General features: G+C 43.7%; 1 protein-coding gene across 6 annotated transcripts in view; it reads left to right on the top strand.

Moving 5' to 3' along the window:
• The window catches only part of TSPAN18 (tetraspanin 18), a 103,745-nt gene that overhangs the window by 14,299 nt on the left and 70,016 nt on the right, over window positions 1–19,430 (top strand). For 3 of the 6 annotated variants that reach the window (XM_052693209.1, XM_052693206.1, XM_052693207.1), the window contains exon 2: window positions 5,301–5,365. The exons of 1 other annotated variant lie outside the window; for it this stretch is intronic. The gene's annotated coding sequence lies outside the window, so the exon portion shown is untranslated. Of the gene's footprint in view, window positions 1–2,406; window positions 2,430–5,300; window positions 5,366–7,251; window positions 7,347–19,430 lie in introns of those variants that run through there. 2 more of the 6 variants (XM_052693208.1, XM_052693210.1) reach the window with 2 other exon arrangements.

The raw sequence follows: 19,430 nt of genomic DNA on the forward strand, positions 1-19,430 counted from the left end.
GTGCTGCTGGGTCTGCTCAGGAGGCAGGGCGAGCATCCTCCTCCTGGGATATTAACTGTAGCTGTGACAAACTTCTGCTCTATTTATTTAGGTTTTCAACTGAGATTTTTGACGTGTTGGAAATATCTCATTCAGCTCTCCAGAGATTCTGTGAATGTTGTGCTTTGGAGCCAGGTAAATACTTAGATAACTGGCAATATAAATCACTAAAACTTTGAGTGTTATTAAACCCATGAGATTCTGTCATTCCTTTAGCTGTCTCTGAAATGTCTTGGAACAATGGAGCTGTCTGTGCTTATCTTTAATCAGGCCTGACCAGATAATTTCAGCCCCTAGAAGTGCCTGAATCACTGAGCTGCAGGGACATCCTCGCCGTTAAGGCTGAGACATTGAGGTTTCAGTGAACTTTCAGTGTGTGTGTTTGTTTTGTTTTTAAGGCATTCTTTCTTCTAATATTAGCTCTCTGCCCAATTATTTCACAGCTTCAAAGTAGCAGCGCCTTCCCTCTTGAATTTGTTACCTAGAGGAGTGTGACTGCCAGCGCACACTAGGGCAGGAGCAGGGGCAGGCAGTAGAGGAGGGCTTGCTGCAGGGGTGTCCTTCAGGGACAGAACCAGGAGAGCAGACGAAGCAAGCCAAAGGTAAATGGACTGGGTAGCGGAGAAAGGCTGGAATATGCTTCTTTCCCTTTCAGAAAGGGTATCGTGAGGTATTGCTTTGCTTGAGGCATCTCAAGCTGGGGAAATCAGCATAAGGGGTTGTTCTAAATGATATAAAGACAAAGCTATTGTGTAGTGTGCTAGGAATGGGACGCTTTTGAAATCCAACCTGTTTGTTGACCATAATTTCCTGTATGATTTTTAACACATTGGGTGTGTGTATATATGTATTTGTGAGAGGGAGTAGATTTGTTCTCTAATTCCCTGTGCTTTGTATTTTTCCCAGCATGGACAGTTACAGTCTGCTTGCCATTTATGCTTAAAGATTGTTTCCATTGGGCTCATCTCTCTGTTTCTTACATTTCACGTTCGGCAGCTTTAGGTACTCTGAACAGTACCTTCCAATAATAAATGATTTCCTCTGAAATGTTAGTGTTCTATTGGGAAAATCTCATTACTTTTTTCAACATAAAGTTACTTATTTTTTTGCACAAAGTGTATGTTGGTTTATGTTGAAAATATGAGACTGTGTGCATAAATAGGTTGTTTCTATTGTTTCTGTAGTTGGCTTTGCATGTGCAAGGAGAGTGGATCTTGAGTTGCATTTTCCCACTCATTACAACCCCTTCTTCCATACTAATAGATGACGTTATTGGCAGTAGGAAAAGTAGGGCTTAGAGGACTGTATGTGTGTGACATATCAGCCTCACTTCCGTGATTAAGTATGCAGTTAATCTGCAGATTAAATACTAAGCACAAATGCAAAACAAAATCCTCTACCATTTCTGAAGGTGCCCATCATTCAGAGCTGGGCTTTTGGATGAACTTGAGAAGCAGGCTCCTGGGCTGCCCAAAAAGGGGTCCTGCAGCCATGAGCTGTGGAGGGTGCTTCTTGCATGGGAATGGGTTACCTTCTCTATGATAGAAAACAGTGCAGGTGTTTGTTTTATTTACAGTTGCCTTGGGAGAGTAATTATTGTGCAGAATAAAATGGGAATGTCTGACTTCTTCCTTTTTTAATTGCCTGCGTAATTTAAAAGCCCCAGTTTTCCCTGCTGATGACTGAATGCAGAAAGAAGGAGTGCCGAAACGCTGATTATCAGAAAACACAATCTAAAACCTGCAAGTCATCTCTACTGGTTTGTAGCTGATGGCCCTGTTTGCGTGTACTGGTCTTTTTCTGAGGTGAGAAGGATCTTGGATCCAGCTCATCACTGAGGAGGCTGAGAAAGCTTCCCTATTTTCTCACCTGGACAAATCTGTGATTTTGTGTCAAAGGAATAATGGGTTGGCATATTGGAGCTATTCTGCTCAGAGAGATCTCTGTAGTTGTTAGAGCAGTCATTCTTTCCAACAATTCCATTAATTCCTATTTGCAGACTGACTGAAGAATACCCAGGATAAGCACCAGCAGGATGGATAGGCTACCTTCTGGGAAAGTCCTTAGTTCAAATTTTGCCTTGAAGTTAGGCAAAAAAGAGTTATGAACCAGTTTGCAGTGTTCCAAAAGCCAGGCACTCAGTCAAATTACCAGCTGTTAGATGAGCTGTGATTGTTGTCCATGTGTGGTCTTCACCCATGGCAAATGCAAGGTAATGTAATTCAGCTGAACTCTATCCCAGTAAAGTGAATGGGCTCCTATTAGCTGTGGGCCAGGAACGTGCACTTGGGGAGCTACCGCAGCTTGGTTGTTGTGTGGATGGCTGTTATTGCACTGTACCACAGCTCTGCTGCAGCCTCTGTTTGTGTGGCCTGTTGATTAAGGGATAGGTATGGCCTGCCCCTAAACCTCATACTATTTGGTTCGGTGTTTTTTTGTATTGTTTTTTTTTTCATTTGTTTGGGGGAGGGGGGATAAGGGGGCTGGGAGGAAGTGGTCAACATGCTGAGTTTGGAATTGATGGAAATAGTAGTTTGCCATTTCCAACAACTACGGCCTCCTCTTCCAGTAGGAGGACCTACTGCCTGTAACAGGTACTGTTGCCAAACACGTCTTTCTTCTCCTGGGAGTGTGCTGGCCTGCAGGACTCTATCTCCAGTCAATTCCCGAGCTTCAAAAACAGGAAACATTATTGCGGTTTTCACCTTCCAGAAATAACTGTGTTAACTTCTAACAGGACTAAAATTGTCCTGCTAGTAATAGACCAAGCAGCAGTTGGTCCTAATCTACGGTTTCTTCGTCTCTTGCGTCAGTACCTTGCCCAGGAGTAGCAGAACAAGCAGAATGTCTCACCCACAGGCAGTTCAGCAAACCTTGGCAACATGGAGCCATGTACAGTTTAGTGATCGTAAGAGTGTTTTAGAAGGAAATTGGAATAAAGTGGTGTAGAAAAGAGTCTAAGGTGGTCTTGCATTTGCAAGTTATGATTATAGTTTGATTTTAGGCATTTGGAGTAGATGATTTGACACACAGCACCACTGCATTGTTATGAGATCAGGGTTGCATATACCTCCATACCCTTGTGATTTGGTGCTTTCTTCCAAGCCAGGGCTGACATCTCCAGTTACTGGCTGCCGAAAGCTTTCAGGTTATAAGCCATTCCATTCCAACTGTCTCCCAGAAATCATTTCAGTTTGGCTTTTTTTTTTTTTTTTTTTTTTTTTCCCCCAGCTCTATTCTTCTTTACTGGGATTCTCTGTAAATAAAAGTCAGGATGTATTTCTTAAGCATACATGAGGTGTAACATCTGTTGTTTGCGACACAGATCACTGCACATGGCAGGATGTATGTGGAAATGTGTGCACAGCCAGCTTTCACTGCACAATGAAGATTTGGTTAAATGGGAATTAGGATTAATGCTGGATTTAAGAGTCTCATAGTTGGCTGGTAATAACCTAATCTCCTCAAAGGCTGCAGGCAGGCTGGCAGCATTCAGCCCAAGGCTGTTGTTTGCAAAACCTGAAAGAAATTGAATTTTGATACTAAGAGATCTTTAACCAGAGCCTTTCAATATAGTGTATGCTCTTCTCATCCTTGTGTCAATTGGAGACATTTAATTTATTCACCTATGCTTCTAGATCTGATGGGTATTTGACTCTTTTTTTTTGTTTCCCTTTGTAAGAGATTAGAGCTTCTGATTGATTTTTTTAAAAAATATATTTATTTATTTTTATATATTTATTATATATTTATGAATAAATTGCATTCTGGAAGTTGATATACCAAAGTCTCCACATAGGCAAAGTGAGATATGTCTATGGAGGGCAGCAAGCACTACCTGGTTTGATGTGGTTTAGGGTGCAGAATGTCTTTTGGGTAAGGAAGCTCAAGAGTCTGCAGAGGTGTAGAGCTTCTGGTGTGTTGTGGTCAGTTCTCTCCTGTCTGGTTCAGTTGTTGCTATGGCAGAGACAGCCTGTGAGAAATGAGTTGGTGAGTATGGGCAGGTCATGTGAATCACTGCATTTGACAGCAGGTTGGAAATAAAGCATGTTTTGAGGTTAATTCTTGCTTCAGTTTACTGTGGCAGCAGTGCAGTTTTCTTTGTGCCTGGTCTGGAGTGAAAGTCAGGTATTTAGTCATTGAAGTAATCAACATTTAATTGTAAATACCAGTTAAGGTAGTGTTTTGGCAGGCTCAGTCCTGCGTTCTCAAACAGGATGGAGGGTGGTCCTGTGCGGAGCCAGGAGTTACACTCAGTGGTCCTTGTAGACCTCCTGCAACTTGGGGTGTTCTTGTATATCTGCTTTTGATTGCCCCCTTCCAGCCTTCTCTTGGCTAGCAGTTTTGTCTGATTCTGCCCAAACTGTGACAGCTGTCTTTTGCAAAATGTTCCATCTGTACTGTTGTTTATGGTAGCCTGGAAGACGATGTGCTTGCTCTCACTGCTTTTCCTCTGTTTTAAGCCAACTGTTCTTTCTGTGAATGTATTCCCTTTGCAGAAGGTGTCAAAGGCCTCTATAAAATGATGCTGTGTGGCACTGTCAGTTGAGGTTTCTGTTAGGCCACTGAGGCTGGAAGAAGCAGAGATGTTTTGATTTGAGTGTAAAGCTTGTCCTGACACTGCTGATACAGTTCAGTATCTTTGATGCCCAAATGAAAATGACTTATCTGCAGAGGTGATGGTGAATAGGCACCTTTATCAAAACCTGTCTTCTGTTTTGTGTTTTTTTTTTTCTTATGTCCGCTCATTCAACCCCTACCTTGATGGATTTCATTTTATTTTGTTGCTTTTTGTTATTCCTCCTTGCCTTTTCTCTCACCACCACCTTGTGCCAAACCTACTATCAAATCCTCCTCTTAAAACAATCAATCTTTAAAGCATCGGCCATAAGGAAGGACATTTCTTCTGAGGATTCTTCAGTTTGCTGTGTCACTTTATCGTCATTGGATGTGATATTGAGAAAGGCACTGAAGTTCTGCTTTCCCAAGGGTGAAGGCCCACATGATGACTTGATTAAAATTTGAAAGACAGTGACTTAGTCTACTGCTGTGAACACCCCAGTTCCCATTCATTTCAGAGAATGTGAAAGTGTCAGTTTAAATTCAGATCTATATAGTGGTTCACAAATCCCCCCAAAAGCACAAGTTTGTTGAAGGCAGGTTAATGGTAAAGTTGCTGTTTTAGTAAGTGCTCTGTTTTTAGAACTATAATCCAGCCTAATCTTCTCTCTTTCAGCTCTTTTTCTTTTTCTCTTCCACAGAGATTAATGGGAAGGAAAAGCGGGTAAAGAGGGAACCCAGAGGAGCCTGGCACCCAGCAGTGAAGGTTAGTAGAGAGCTGCATGAGCTGTCCCAGCACAAGAAGGTTTGTTTTGGCTAATTAAAAGCATCCAACTGTCTCTAGGAGACCTTAGCCCTCTGCAGGACCCAAACGGCTTGATTTAAGTCATGTCACAGTTCAGGGAAGAGCCTTTTGAGCATCTTAAAACTATTGCTTTGTTCAGTAATATGAACGGTTGGAGGGTTTGGTCTATGGCTTTTCTGGTGTGTGCTGCGAGGTGGCAAGGACTGCTTAGAACAACAGTGTGTAATGAGACAGAGCCGAGCCCTGGGGCGAATGAAGCTGTGATTTCTAAACCTGTGAAAACTCAGGAGTGCATGCATTAATACCGTAGCTCTCAGTCCTAGCCTCTAGTAAGCAGATAGGGGCCATTATACCCCTCTGAGCAGAACTAGGGATGAGGAGGAATCTCTCTGTAAAATCTTGGAGAAAAATGAGCATGGTGACAGTGATTTAAAAACAAGCAAACAAAAACCCTCTCACATAAGCAGGATATTTCTGACCCAGAATGTGAGACTTCAGCCAGCATGAGGCTGAGTCCTCTTAGTGTTGACATGGGCATTAGCCAGCGGTGTGTCCTTCTGCTAGTCTGAGTGTCTCTTGAAGTCAAAGAATTTGTGATGACTATTTTGGCTGACGCTCTTTGTGTTACAAAAAAGGAAATTGTGCTGTGTGTGTTCTGTAGTAGCTGGTAGAGATGGATGGGTGTGAGTAAGCTGACTTGCTGATGGTACCTTTGAGAGTCCAGACTGATGGATCTTACAAATACTCAGTGGCAATTCATTATTCTCTCTCCAGTGGAGTCAGCTCTGTGTAAGACTGAGAGGTCTGCCAGAGACCTCACCAGCACGTGAAGCTGCACCTCAAAGCTAAGTGCTCAGAGCAGATCTAGTGGATGATGCTCTGCTTTTCTGTATTTGCAGTCTTGCCTGTGTTAACCCAGCCAATGTCACCACAGCTAGCATAGCTCCATCAGCAGTTTTTCCTTCAGGATTTCCTAACTGTGGCCAGGAACATGCAACGTGCGCTGTGCTCTGGCGTGTCTGTGTTGTGATCCCAGTGAATGTGGTTGGGTGATCTGTAAACACTGCTGCATGTTCTGATGGTGAATGTGTGCAAGCTGTTTGCACAGTGTTACTCATTTATCCCCCTAGTCTTTTCCATGCTCCCTGCAAGCTCAGCTGCCTCTCTATCTCCCCTGATAAGCGGGTGTGTGATCTGAGACAGAGCCAGCAACCAGAGCTGAAGGTGGGTGGGAGTCCCGCATGCATAGTTTGGGGGCAGCTTGGTTTCTTTTCTGATAAGGCTGTGCCTCTTGCGGCAGTGCTGTGCACGCTCCTCTTAAACTGTAATCATAATCCTCTTTACAGCAGGCGCTGCTATCCCCACAGGAGGCATTAGCAATATCACAAAGTGCGGAGACTTCATTGTTTTCCCCTAATCTGTGAAGGGAGTTGAGACAAGACAGAGGAAACTTTAACCTGTTCTGTGCCTCGGTGGTAAATAATTATTTTTCTACCGGCTGGAAGAATGGAGGAAGCCTCTTAGTATAGATAAAATAAGTGCAAGGCTCACAGGCTTATCTTGTTCTGTGGAATTCAGGAAAGGACACGTCCTTGAATTCGCCTATCTCGCATGCCCCGTTTTTTGTGTTTGGGAGAAATGAGTCTATTAAAGCTGCCCTAAGTGACTGCTGGATGGAAGGCACCTCTTGCCAGGAAACGCTATAGCTGCGCTTTTGTTTGAGGACCCTGAACAAAAGGCTTTGGATGCTTAATAATGTGCAAATTTGGGTGGGTGGGAAGTAGAGAAGGTTAATAGGGCAGACTGACAGAGGAGGAGCTGAGCTTGGGAGAGGAGGAGAGGAATGCTGAGGACATGGCAGCACGCACGGGGAGGTAGAACAGGAGCAGCAGCCCCTTTTTGTCATGCTAAAGTTAATGTGGTCACCACTGGAAATTTTGGGGTAAGTATAAGCTGTCCTCTGAAATAGTGGGACCTCCAGCCATGGGGTGTGAGAGGCCACTGTGTGGCTCCACATCAGCTGTGGGTGCGCAAGGCTGCGCTGAGCTCTGTCAAGAGCACATCTGTCATATAGGGAGCTGGCTGTGACCGTGTGTGTGGGTGGGAATTCACTTTGGGTCACTGCTTTACGTTCAACAGACTCCTCTTTGCAAGCTGCCTGCCATAAAATCTGTCGTGTCACGCTTGGCTGTGTGCTGCAGGGCAGGTCTGGGAATGGGGCAGACAGTGAGGGGGCCCGGGAGCTGCTTGCGGTGCGCGATGTCTGTGAAAGTTCTGTAATCAAACCACCACAACAGGAGCAAAGAAACAAAAGCCTCTCAAAACTGGCATGAGACAAAGATCCGGAGAATTTGCTTTTTATTTTTCTCGAGAGCCCCTGGAGATTACTTCTTTCAAGGGAAAAAATGTAGCTTTCAAGGTCGAGCCTTTTTTCCCTCTTTTTCTCCAGGCTTCAAAGGCAGCCGGCTGAGAGCTTCTTAGGAATGTTATATCTATGTGGAGCAACCATAGATTGGAGGAAGGACACTTCTTCCTCTTCCAGGTGTCCAAAGTTGCTGCCTAAATTACCTTGAGAGTGCAGTAAACAAGACCAGACCTCAGTGAGCATGGTTGGCACGACACAGCAGAGGAAGCTGGCAGTAGGGAGTGGTGTTATGCAGAGGAATTCAGTTGTGATGCGGGCTTTATTTTCCTGATACCTTAATAGAAAACCTTTTAATGTCTGTGCCTTGAAATAAAATTGATTCTGAAATTGAAATTGAAGAAATTGACTGAAATGTAAACTTGTAATGCCTGCCTGCTCATCCTCGAACTCTTAGCTTTGGCTACTTCTGTTGCTGCTGACGCACACTCTTTTTTCTTTTTATTGAACTGCTTATCCTTTTTCCTTTTAATTTTAATCTATGTGTATCAAACAGTGAAATCAAACAGTTTTGCTTCCTGACTTGAACGTCAAGCTATTGTTCCTTCCTTGTGTTATCCAAACGTTGATGGCAGTGAAGGGGCTTTGGATTGGGCACCTGACATGCTGCAGATAGAGAACAGAGCAGTTTGGAACAGGGGTTAGAACTTGGGAACTAGTTTAACACAGCTCCACTGGTAATGGGTGCAGATTTCTTGCTGATTGTGGTAGAAAGCTGATGTGTAGCACTGTCGAGAGCATTTGGAAATCTCTGTAGTAGAACCTATGGACACGATCTGGTTTCAAGCAGTCATTCATAACTGCCTCTTTACATCTCAAAAGTGTAACTCAACTGCAAATGGCTTTCACACCAATTATTTCACTCTTCCTTTTGAATAGATCTGGGAGGGGGGTTGTTGTTTATCCCATTTGCCCTGTGCAGCTAAAACTCAGTTTGTGCTGAAGCTGCTGTTTCCTCTGCATTTGCTATACTGAGGCCAAGGTGTGAGACGTGAGATTTGTTGCATGGGTACCCAGGCTGACAGTGACAGTTGTCTCACTGCAGATTGGGTGAGCGTAGTTCATTTTGTGTGTTTTTTCTTTTCAACTAGGCTTCTTAAATGAAGAAGAGCAATATTTAAGCTTCTGAGTAAATAAGCAGAGCACCCTGGCTTCATCAGCCCAAATATTTATTCTAGGCATTGAATATCTGGGCAGGGTAATTTTGATGCTAAAGCTCATGTGCTGAGAATGCTGTAGATTGACTAATCCTGCAAAATTCCAGAAATCCCTGTCTGTGTAAATAAACTTCCTATGTGAAGGATTATAGCTAAATAAATGCCATGGATTCAGATCAGCAGGGCAGAAGTGTAGAAGTTGTGTCTTGTGTCTGCTTGCTTCTGCATTTATTTATTTTCAATAAGGGTATTCATCTTAGCCTAAATAGATGTATGATGAAAACTGCATACACTGAAGCAGAGTGCTGTCATATATTTCAGAGAGGAAATTTACCACTCTGCCTTTTTGTTAGCAACCTTTCTTTTTCAGATTTGTCAGCTTGATTTGCCTGGTCTGGGATTATTTTTTTTTTTAATTCTTTTTTTTTTTTTTGGAGGGGGATAGGGGCATGGGGCTGGGGGGATGACATTTCTGGTGAATGTGTTCTGGAGGTCATTTTCTCCTGCTTGTAATTGGCCAACATAAAGAGTTGATGAAATTGCTTTGTTGAAGATCCAAACATTGTAGCCCAGTTGCTGAAGATCCGTCTCCTCATGCTCCAGTTGCTGAGCTGAGCTCTCAGCATCTGGAATTGCAGCAGTAATGTTGGCACCTCTGGAAGACTGATCCATTGTGTTTCCTGCAGGGAGGCCCCATTGTAAACCCGTTGGTGTGGGTATGGTGTAAGCAACCTCCTGAGCCATTTGGCTTCTCTCCTATTACTATATTAATCATCTGTTCTTTGTGAGACTTGTTTCAAGTACAGACTTATCTGGGATCCTTATCTCAGGGGTGTTGTGTTAGTACCCCTTGATGTTGCCCTCTCTGTTATTTGAGATGGTTCCAGAGATGAGAAGGCTGTAAACACCTGGGGGAGAGGGATTAGTGTCCCTGTTGTAAAGGGAGTAACAAAGAAAAAGAGTGTAAAATTAGAGATATAAAATCAAAACTATCTCCAGAGAACCTCCCGGCAGTGTTGTTCACTGAGTTCGTGGAAAGCAAATGTGTGTTCTGCCATCTGAGAGTTTTGAGAATTATATGCCAAAATAACACAGGAGAACATGTGGCTAGAGGGATTTGTATTCTGCAGGCAGAGAAGGATCCCAGCCATTCTTACTCACTCCTTTCTACTTGTGAGGTAGAAAACTAGAAGGAAGAATTGCCTGACTGAAGTTTCAGGAAGATGTCTAGTCAGAAACTCGTGCCATGCGTGGCCACTTTGTCCTGGTAGATGATGCTCCCTGCTTGAAAGGGACCAGCAGGGGAGGAATTTAACTTATTTTACTTGCCAGCGTGCTCTGTAGGCAGACTTCCCTTCTATCCCATGTTGCATTAGTCAGTGCTTCTAATACTCAGTCTGAGGAAGAATCACAGCAGCTAGGCAGCTAATCTCATTTCTGTCCTGAGATAAGATTGTTATCGGAGTAATTGTCTGTTTTCTCCCTCTCCTGTGTCTAATCAGTGTGGATTGTGCCAGTACCTCCTGGAGCAGAGCAACTCAGATGCTGATTGCCCTCAAAAGAAAGAAAATGCTCAGTGTATATTGAACATAAACTTAGTTTTGTTAGATGTTCACGGAGAAAATTGTCTGGAAATAACTTGCTCAGACATGTCTTGCCTATTTCACAGTAATATATTTTGTTCTGGTTTAGATTTTTAAGCTAAGGCAGGCAAGTTCATGTAGGGCACACTGCGGTGAGGCTTTCAAAAGACAGTGCTGCTCACCAGGGAAGCTGGTACTTTCCCAAGCCCTGGGATAGAGCAAGTTCATGTCTGCAGAGAATGCATACTCTTAGATGTTGGTGTTTTGGACAACAAATAATTGTGAACAATTAGTATTTTTTTTTCCTTATTTCAAAGCAAATTATGGTGGTGGGTGGATTTTGCTGGTGGGGATGAAGGAGGCTCAAAGATATTAATTTTTCATGTATCTTTCAAGTTGGGACTAGAGCTTGTCTCTTGATGTGTCAACCCAAGGAAGCCCACTGTTTGGTCTCCTTTTAGTCATGTACAAACCATGCATAATGAAGCAGTTTGGTAAGATACAGAAGTGCTATGTGCTCCCCCTGCTTTATGGATGAGAAAGCTGAGACACAGAGGCACCACGGACTGCCATGGGAATTGCCAAGGCAGAACTGCATGCAGTGAGATCAGGAATTCTGCACCAGAGCCAGCAAAGCTAGCAGCAGCAGCAACTCCTGATCCCATGTCGAGACTGCCATCTCTCAGCTCCAAAACCAGCCCAGTGCAGAAAGCAAAACGTGTTTTGTGTCCATGTTGCAGTTACAGAGATGATGTCTGTCTCAATCAACCCTGTACCTCTGGATAGCTTAACGAAGCTCTGTAGCTTTTGTGTGACACCTGCAGCAAGCTTTAAGGGAAAGAGTGTAACACTGAAGAGAATGCTCGTAGCTGCTGACTTGTATGCCTAATGTGTGAGAGCCACTGAGACTCAATCCACTCAATCAGGTTAAAAAGGGTGAATGAAAAGGACGCTTTCAGGTACATGTGGATGTCATCTTGGTACCTTGAAATAAATCTGTATGGCCACAGCTGCCTCAAACCTAACGTGTGCTTGTCAAGCGTACTGTGAGTACTCTCTGAAACTTTCACAGTGTAGTTTTGCTGTTTCCATTAGACCTAAAATCATTAATTGCAATTGTACCTTCATGGTTGCAGTGCCTCTTATAGAAGGAACCATAACCACTTTACATTTGCTGGATGACTTGACTGTTATTGCTCTCCTCTTTACAAAATGAGAAACAGAAATACACAGAGAGGGAAGAGAAGTGTAAAGGTATATGGAAGCTATTTTTACTATTGACTGTGCCTCACGGAGGAGATGGTAGAACTGATGTTTACAAATCTGCTTTTGGAAGTGAAATCATGCAGCTGCATCTGGCTGGCTAATAAACAGAGCCGCAGCTAGGTAGGCTGCAGCATTCACTTATCTGCAGATGTGAGTGTCCAGCAGTAGAGCTTGGGGTCCAGCAAACTCCTTGGTATGGATTATGCCTCATATATAGGGATGCAATGCTGCCCCACCAGCCCTGTCTCCAACTTGTGTGGCTTTGTGTGGCTTTTTTTGAGGTTTGGTTTCTCTTTTCCATTTGAAGTATATTTTTGTCAGTCTTTGGTCCTTTAATAGGCCCCTGTGTTATGGAGCATTATGGCTATACGTATATTAAATGTGCTCTGTTATCTGAGTTAAGTTCACTCTTTGTGAGCAATTCATATTTCAGAACCTTGTCTCCAGCTGTTTTTTCTGTAATGACACTGAGGCCAGTGCTGTAACTCACTTTGCTGCTTCTGCTGGTATAGCACTTCTGAGCCATCCCTGGTTGCAGTGCTGATGGTGAAACTGTACATTAAGGAGCTGTTGGCTGATTTACAGAAAACATGCTTTTGGAGGCTAGGAGCAGCCTATTCTTCCTCTGGCAGCTGTAGTCCCTGCCAGCTCTCCTTCCCCAGTGTTAGATCTGTGTTGCCCCCAGCACATGATACCCTCATGGGTTTGCTCCCTTGTCTCATGTGGCTCATGGCTGCACCCACCCTGTTTAATGCTACCCTCTGGGCTGTCACCCATGGTACTGTGGCTTTGATGCTATTTTGAAGCTGTAACTTAAATATCTCTATAATAGTCCCTGCGTGTTCTTCCTAGGACGTACCTACTTATTTGCACAGTGGTGAATCACAGTTACTCTGTAAAAAAAATTACCCTTTAAGTCTGAATCCTGTCCTGGTCTAACCTCCCTTTGCAGTATCCTGCATCAAGGAGCTGAGGAGCTTTTTAGGTGCTCTGCGTGGGATGGTGGGATGCTGAATGCTTGGGTTCATTACCAACAAGAGCAGGACCCTATAAACTGAGCATTCTCTGGTAAGGGGGGCCTACTGTGTAAATTTATGAAAGTGTACCATTAATCCAAACATGAGTGAAGTAAGTGTAGCACGAACTTATCTCAAGTTACTATTACTGTTTCTGCCAGCTACCATAAAAAGCTTTTCTAGACTCTATTAGCAAGTGAACAGAAGGGATGTCACAGAGTTGTCAGCTTGATCTCACCACGTCAGGAGTACATGACAGGACTGTGGCATTCCTGTACCCAAGTTGTAAGTGTGGGTCTCTCCCATGCATTCTCTGGCTGCAAAGCACTTCTTTCAGTAGCAGCTGGAGCTGTTAAAAATAATTGAGTATTGGCCATAAACTAGTTCTGCTCAGCCACAGCAATGGCCACGCATAGTGCAAATGGAGGTGATCAGTCTTGTTAAAAGATAATTTTAAGATAAACTGTGTGGAGAGGTTTATCGGCAAGGCCGAGAAGTAAGCCTTGTGCAAAGCACAGTGGCACAGAGCAGTAAGTTGTAGATACTTACTGCTTGTAACTTAGTGATACTTACTGATAACTTGTAACTTAGGTGTGTTGTCAGAAGACTTTCCTCATGTTACAGGGCTTCAATTATCTATGACAGTGGTCTTTATTCAGTTGGATTAATCTACAGAAACTCTGTACAAAGTATGGACACGTTTACATATATACACCATTTAAATTAAGATCATGCCAGCTTGTAGCCTGGTGGAGGAAATCCAGCTGATCTCAGCCGAGCCAAGAAAGGTATCAGCCTACTTTTGAAAGAGAACTTAAACAGAAATGACTTAGGGCATATGGAGATGTCCATTGTGAGAGTTGCCTCTTGCATACAAATGTAAAAATAAGGAGAAAGCAGAGAGTTTTTTAACTGCAATGAGAAATCAACAGCACATGAGAGAGAGCAGTGAATAGGAAGCTGTTCAGGTGATCTGGAGGTCCAGGATCTCCTTGAAGGAAAGATGTGATCAGGGTTAACTTTCTGGTTACTTTCAGGTGTCAATCCCATTTTAGGGTATGGATGACTTGCTTCTAGCCTTGTTTCTAATCAAATGTATAATATTTTGTATATTTCCATCTGGGTCATGCCTTTGGGAATTTCTCAGATGACAGATCCCAGAGAACCTTCCTTTTCTCTACTGAAGTTATGAAGAGACCTAGTCTGTTCTTCTTCACAAGATTTATTTTCCTTCTGGTGGTTCAGGTCTATCAGTATAACGCTGGTATTGCTGCGCAGCAATGCCCATATTTTAAGAACCATAGTTCACAGCTTCCTTATAGTGAAAGTGCTGTCCACTTCCATTCCATTCCAAAAAACATGTGGTAGAGAAAGTCTAGAGAGAGCCCTGCCTTCCTACCTATATGCTTATGCAAGTGGAAGTGTAATGGTGACCGTTATATTTAGGACTGGTGCTTTCCTAGCCCTGTGAATTCACCGTTGTGACCCAGAAGCTCCCCAAGAAGCTTCCAGTGAAGGCCCTGGTCAACAGATCACTCCTGCAGTTTTGCTGTGGTGTATCTTCAGCTCTCATGGCATTTGATGAGATTGGTACCTGAACAAGGGCTGTGGTCACCCCATTCAGTAATAAAGACTGACAGCTAGCTGGCTTCCTGATGGCTTTTTCGCTTTGTGTTTGCTGCCACTTCTATCATTAACAGCACTAAAGTGGCATGGGGTGAAAATCAGCACTAATTTGGGAGCTTGATTGCCTCCGTAATAAGCTTCTGTGTTATTCGTTGGCAAGAGCAGCAGCTAATATAAATTTTTTGCTGTCACTTCTGGATGGGCCGTGTAACAGCATCAAAGTTAATCCCTCAAAATTGTGTTCCCTTGTAAATCTCTCTTCATGGATGAAGTGGGTGCAATTAGGCAGAGAGGTCCAGAAGTGTTGGAACAAAATAAAAAATAATTAAAGCTCTGAAGGACAAAAGCAGTCTGCCTGTGCATCACAGGCCAGTCAGCTCCAGAGAACGCTCATTGCTCGCAGTGCTCCTGGGACTTGTTTGGCGGTCACAGTATATTCTGAGCTGACCACACTGAAGTTCATCTTTTTGTATGCACAAGGCAGGGGGTCTTAGGAGTTACTTGAAGCTACTTGTATCAGTTCTCTCTCATTTCTTTACTTTCAAGTACACACAGAATATTTAATATCTTTATTCCTGCCTGAGCCCTGGGAAATCAGAAGGAGATCATCAAGAGTCTGGTAATAGGTTAACAAAATCCCCAGCATATTTAATTAGAGATTATTCTTTTGATGTTTGGGTTTATTTTGATGCTTGTTTTTTATCAGGTTACTCTTGGGTAGCCTTCTGTATACTGAACAACTTCCCTGCTTTCATGAATGTCAAAGGATTGTCAAGGTTTGAATGTACTAGCATGATTAAATTACTTTCATTGTTAAGTTTTAATGCTAATATTTTGGTGGATAGGGTAGAGAAAGTGGAAATACTACCTCTGTTGTGACAGTGAGGACGGGAGGATGGCTGACTTTCTGTGCTCGTCTTGTAGCCCAGCTTAATACAGAGACTGTTGAGAGTCCATGCTTGTCTCCATCTATATGGGGATGATAACAAGTAACTCAGTTCCTGTTGCCCCCTTGGTGCAAAGCCTAACAATATATGAAAATGAGATGCATTGCTATTCTCATAGAACACAAACTATCCTTTCAACCTCGCTCTCTGTCTTTCTCTTGGGAAGCTGAACAAGTGTTACAAAGTGTACCCTGAGAACCTTCCCTGAGGTGCAGCTTATGCAGTCAGGAGGCAGACTAGGCGCTGAGCCAGAGGAGTAGGAAAGCGAAGGCTAAGAATGCACTGATGTTGGGTTTTCTTGGTGTGACCAAGAGGATGCTTTTGTCCACATATACAAGAACTGGAATAAATCACTAAATTGATTTTAACTACAATGGTAGTTTTGGTCTGTTTTTTGAACTTAGAGATGTACAAAGAACACAATGCAGCATCTTGTTTTGAAATGTGTGACTAACCAGCAGCAAGAGCCTACGTGTGCTGGAGTCTGCAGGACTGGAAGCCTTGGCAAGCTTGAAAACAATGAGTTATAGTTGGTAGCTGATGCTGAGATATGTACAGTGTTAACCACGGGAATCACAGGAGTGGTTTGCTTCCTCCTGATGTACCAGAGCTGCTCGTGGTGTACTCAAGGCTGCTGCTTGGGGTGGCAGAGAGAATTCAGCTGTGCTGCACACCAAATGGAGTGGTGAATAGCTGCCGTATGCAGAATCCATCATCTCTTGTGAGAGATGGGGTTGTGAAGTAGCTGACTTCTGAAAAAAAGCTTTCTGCAGATAGTTTTTCCCACCCAACAACAAAGGTCTTGTTTGGGAATGCTTTTTGGCTGTGGTCCTCGTGACCCCCCTGGGAAATGCACTGTGCATTTGCTTGCACTCACCAAAGGAAAAAGCGAAAGTAACACAGCTGTAGTGATTTACTACAAAGTTTTGAGGCTAATTGCTTCATATGTTTAATTAATAACTGACACATTCTGTCCCTCAAAGAGCTTGGAAAACTTCCATCTGGACCCCTGGTGATTACAGCCTGGAAGCCATCCCTGTAATTAAGGAGTGGGCTATAGGAGGCCTGTTCCCATTAAAGGCAATTACTGTGCCTGCTACTTTTCTTCTTCCTTTCTTACAAAATCATGGAGGAAAGAGGGCTCAGAGGCTAATCGGACAGAAAACCTTGACTAAAGAGGTGCTTTGTGTTGTCCTATGGCAGAATGATGGGGTTATGTTTTGGTGCCAGCACTTTCAGAAAGCAGTCAGGAGGCAGGTTTTCCAAAAAGCCAAACGTCTTGCACCAAATAGAAACATTTGTTGGTATTAATCAACAGTTCAAGGAGCAGATTTTTGCAAAGAAGTGGGCAACTGAATGTTTTTGCTGTTATTTATTTCTCTCTCTTGCTCACAAGTTGAAACTTTGGCAGGCTTTGACAGCTGCTCGTCTGCAGAGCTGGGCTGCTCGGCAGCCCCTGGAGCAGGGGATGCTGTGTCTTTAAGCCTTCCGTACAGTGCTGAAATGTTATGACAGAGCATCTCACAGGGGGATGCGGTTCCCATGGCAACCCCACACTGTAAGATAAGCAAACTGGATTTTTTTTTTTCTGAGAGGTTCAAGAGCAAGGAAGGAATGAGGCGATCTGTCAGCGGGCGAGACTTGAAAAGAGGAAACCGTGTCCATTAATCCAGCAGCCCTGGCTGTTTTGTGTTTTAATTAGCGAATGTTATTACGGCAGACAGCATGGGCGCCTCACCCTGTTGTGGGTTTTTGAGGGCTTTTTTGTTTGTTTCCCTTTTTACAGCCCCAATTAAAAAAAAAAAAAAAAAAGGTTTTAATAAAGGCTTTACTAAGCTTTACTAACACATTGAATGAAGGTCCGAAATAACAGAGCCTCAGGATCTCTGTTCCAGAGCTTATATCCCAAGCCAGGAATGAGAAAAGCTTCCTGTTAGGAATGAATCTGCTGTTCTCAAATTGGGTGCACCTCTTTGGTGTACTTTGCCTTGCCACTGATGCTTAGCAGAATGGAAATCTGCCTTACCCCTGCTACTTCCACAACCGTGGCAGCGGGAAGCAAAGCAGTGAAGTTACCTCAGCCTTGTCCTCCCCAGCCTACCCAGATGCATTACGTCTTGCAGAGCTATCCTGCCTTCCTCTGCCTAGGGCAGTGGATACCTTTAGGTTCAGCAGTGAACCCTTGGATGAGAACCTCTGCTCTGCCCAAATGCCCCACTTCTGAGAGGCAGGGCAGTGAGCAGGCACCTCCCGCTGAGCTAAGCAGAATCTCAGCACACAGGATATCTGCTGTAGCAGTCAGTGCACCAACTGGGTAGGGAGCCATGCTGGTCTGGTGAGCGCGCTGCGTGTAGGAGTTTGTTGTGGAAAATATTTTGACAGCCTTTATTATTTTAAAGCTTTTCTATGTCACCAGACAATTAGAGCTAAAGTAAGTGTTGTCCCAGCAGTGGTCTTGCCTTCTCAGTTCTCTGTCCATCTTTCATGGAGTACTGCTTGCTTCTTGAAGGGAATTAAAGCCCACTATAAATCTAACAGTGGAATGAAAGGAAATCATTCTAGTCCTATGAGAAATGAATATATGAAGTTCTTGACTACTTTACTAGAAGTAGCAATGTCTTAGCCTGTTTTTCAGGGGTTGGTGCTTGCAAGGAATTCTTGTCTTCTCTACCAATGCCATCTTCAATACCCTTTCACCAAAATATATCTGTATATGTTCTTGCCAAACTAAGGTGCAAAGACCAAATGTGGTATGGGGATGTATTCCTCTGCTGGTTTGAATTTTCTCCACAGTGTATGAGATGGAAAACTAATATCCTGTTCCTGTGACTAAGGACAAGAACTTTTCAAGGACAGAGGGAGGTGTGTGTCCGTTTCACTCTCTAGCTACTCACCCTTCAAATACTACACTTGTTTGTCTTTATCCTACTGTTTCCTCATACTCTGCTTGGCCATTAGCTTCGCTGGGGTATTCATGAGATCCCCAAAGAGAGAGGTGAATGTAGCAGGTAGGAGAGAGTTGTTGCTCTATATCATGTATGTATAAGGAGAGTTGGAGGATTCCCCTTCCCTACATTTTTCTCGATGGCTGTTCTCTGCTGTTTCTCTCTTTCCCTCTACCTAAGACAAAGGAGGTGCCTTTAAATTGAATAAGCCGGGTGATATCAGCATTTAGCTAAGCAACCTGTTCCTCATGGAACGTTTCTAGTCATCATACAGGTGTCTTACAAATGGAAGAGATCTACAGAAGGGTTTGAAGGTCAACAGCATCATCTGAGAGTGTTTGTGCCGGAATGTGTCGCTGTCTAGAGGCGTGGGGCTTGTGATCATTCTGTAGCAGTTGTGCTTTCTTATGCTTTTACTGCCTGTAGTTCTGGGATTCTGGAAAAACTGACCAGACAAAGGGAAACTGATGGCAGTGACTCCTGGACAGACGCATTTGTGCATATGGGAACTCTCCCATCAGTCTCCATCAGGACAGCATCCAACTTTTTCCTCCTTCTCCTGAACCCACCTTTCAGTCCAACATTCAGTGTGATTTGCAGTGTAGGAACTTAATCTCCAGGTGGGAAGAAGCAGAAGCAGCACAGAGAGACTGTGTAGCCAAGTGACTTAGGAAATCTGTGGGGAAATGGGGCTTAAAAACAGAGTGTCTGACAGGAGCTGCTCTTTCTCCTAAACCACTGAGCTTTTCTCCTGCACTACAGTGAGCATCAGTGGGAACAAATTCTGCAGGACAGGGGAACACTGTGATACTGAGGTATTCTGTGGTACTGCAGGCTCACTCTTGCCGGTTGAATTAGTTCCCTCACTGCCTGAGGTTGCTTTACTTAGAAATTCTTTCTAATGAGCCCAAGCTCTTGAGGAAGAATTCAGCAAAACAAATTGCAGATTGAGGAGGGCCAAATGGTTTCATAACCACAGCTCTGGGTTGGAGTGCTTCCTCTGAAAATTGCTTTCTCCCATGGGTGCAATCCAGGTAGCAGGAATAGCTGCTAGCAGAGTGTGG

The sequence above is a fragment of the Tympanuchus pallidicinctus genome, unplaced genomic scaffold (genome assembly GCF_026119805.1).
Source record: "Tympanuchus pallidicinctus isolate F22 unplaced genomic scaffold, pur_lepc_1.0 scaffold3, whole genome shotgun sequence".
Lineage (NCBI taxonomy): Eukaryota > Metazoa > Chordata > Aves > Galliformes > Phasianidae > Tympanuchus > Tympanuchus pallidicinctus.